This window comes from Peromyscus eremicus, chromosome 19 (assembly GCF_949786415.1).
Source record: "Peromyscus eremicus chromosome 19, PerEre_H2_v1, whole genome shotgun sequence".
Classification (NCBI taxonomy): domain Eukaryota; kingdom Metazoa; phylum Chordata; class Mammalia; order Rodentia; family Cricetidae; genus Peromyscus; species Peromyscus eremicus.
Window position 1 is genome coordinate 66073502 of NC_081435.1, and position 2442 is coordinate 66075943.

Here is a 2442-nt window from a genome sequence, read left to right on the forward strand (position 1 = left end):
TACTTTAATCATAATCCATCTCTGAGGAAGTCAGGGCAGGAACTTAAGCAGTAGCGGAGGCAGGAAGGAACTGGAGGAAACTTGCTGACTGGCTTGCTTCTTAGGTTCAAGTTCAACTACCTTGCTTATCCCTCCCAAGACCACCTGCCAAGGGTGGCACTGCTCATAATGGCCTGGGCTCTCCCACATGGATCCTTAATCAAGAAAATGGAGGCAATCTGATGGAGGCATTTTCTCAGTTGAGGCCCCCTCTTCCCAGATGACCTTGGTTTGTGTCAACTTGACAAAAACTAACAAACAAACAAACAAACAAACAAACAAAAAACCTGACTAGCACAATGTAAATTCTGATTGTTTCAAGGGTCTTGGAAAACTTACTGGTTTCCTGGCTTAGAATGAGATGCTGTAAGAAGATAATTAAGGAAAGTTTGAAGCTCAAGAACCCTTTCTTACAGTTTCTTCCACCTTCTCCATCATATTGCAGCTCCCTTTGGGGTTTGGTGACCAATTGAAAGATACATTTCTCCACAGACTTTGTATGCTTTAGCAGATGAATAAGATCATCACAGACTGTTTTTCTACCCCACCAATTTTCTTGCTTTGCCTGGCTGAATCTACGGCTCTCTCTGCCCCTTTGCCCCCTATTATATGTTCAACTCCAGCTGTTCCCTGATTGAGTGATTTTTATAGAAGGAAAGAAGAGGTTGAGAGAAAGGAGCAGTGATTATATGTGCATATCATATAATGAATACCTACTGGGTACTACACTGTATAACTACTGTGTGTGTATGTGTCTCCTGGTGGTATGTATCTGTATGGTGTCTCTGTGTGTTATGTCTGTGTGTGTGTGTGTGTGTGTGTGTGTGTGTGTGTGTGTGTGTGTGTGTGAGTTTTTTGATTCTCAAAATGATGAAGTTATTACATGGGTAAATTCAAGATTATATGGGTAAATAAGGTGAGATTTTGAACTCAAGAATTTCTGGCTGCAAATCCTTTCCACCTCAACACCCTATTTTAAAATTCTGTGAGTCAGCTTGCTGTTGACTTTAAACATTCATTTGAACATAGAGATTATGCCCCACATTTGGGACCATCTCCTTGTCTCATATAAATAAGTCTTTCACCATCTAAGATCAAAAAACAATGACGGCAAATACCATTTGCAGATACCATTTTCTTCAACATTCTAGTGTCTCCAAAGATGCTGACATTATAGGTAAGATATCCACAAATATTGTCTCTAATGTAATGAGAAAAACAACTACTCAAACATTACAGGATTAAGAAATATATTTTTAAATGCAGTAAATTATTAAAAGGATTTTTTTATTCTTACCTGGCAGGGGAAATACCATGATCATGAAGATGGTTTTCCCATGGCAAGACTTATCCATTGCACTTAGGATGTGCTCATCCCTACAACTTCTCCAAATGTGGAAAATTTCACTGCATAATTTGTGGTAGTAGAGAACTGCATTTGTACACTCCCCTGGAAAAAAGAAGAAATTGTTGCTCCACTCAAAAATTAAATTTTTTTTAAAGAAACTGAGGAAGTATCCCTGAAAGTCATAGCAGGTTCTCCAGGACTTAAAGACTCTACCCTATAAAATTATTGGGAACCTCTGAAATCAGAATCCAAGGCCACTACTCATTCAGCCAACTCCCCATGAGGTTAGCATCATCCACTCACATGCACATCTGTAGTGACTCAATTTATGACCAGCAAACTTGAATTACAGGATGGTCAGTCCCCAGAACACCACTGTAAAGCTGCTGTCCATGGAATGTGAACACTGCCATTAAATCATTGAGTTTATTCTCTTTCTCAGTCATACTTGTTTCTTACAAGAATATTCTTAAGGCTGTCCTGTGGAGTGTTATGACTGCCTCCAGGGTTACAAGTGATGTCGGGGTGGTCACTTGTTTGCTTGTTTCTTATTTCAATATATGGTAAGAACTTTTACTAACTGAACCAATCTTGATAGGCTGAGTGAATGAGAGAGGATGAAGACATGGGAGGGTACTTATACTGTATGGAGGGTATGGTTAAATCCTTTCAATTCAGAGGTATTTGTGTTCTTCTCTCAGTTATTTCTTGAAGTGGTGTAATTAATGAAGCCACACATAGTGGGGCAAATGTCTCTAGGGCACTGGTTCTCGATCTGTGGGTTGCAACCCACTCAACAAACTTCTGTCTTCCAAGATATTCACATTATGATTCATAGAAGTCACAAAATTATAGTTATACAGTAGCAATGAAAATAATTTTATGGCTGGAGATCACCACAACATGAGGAACTGTATTAAAGGGTCAAAGCATTAGGACGGTTGAGAACCACTGCACAAGCAAACCCAGATGGATTCAAGAACACTACAATTCTCCCTTGAGAAACTGTAGTCATCTCAAATGATGATTCCTTAATCTCTTACTCAGCCAGCCTA

The 2442-nt window shown here is 39.3% G+C and overlaps 1 non-coding gene across 1 annotated transcript; it reads left to right on the forward strand.

The window, feature by feature from the left end:
• The first annotated feature begins 1328 nt into the window (after positions 1–1328).
• Positions 1329–1492, forward strand: LOC131896226 (U1 spliceosomal RNA). Its single transcript, XR_009375392.1, has one exon. It is a non-coding gene; the product is annotated as a U1 spliceosomal RNA (small nuclear RNA).
• The last annotated feature ends 950 nt before the right edge of the window (positions 1493–2442 follow it).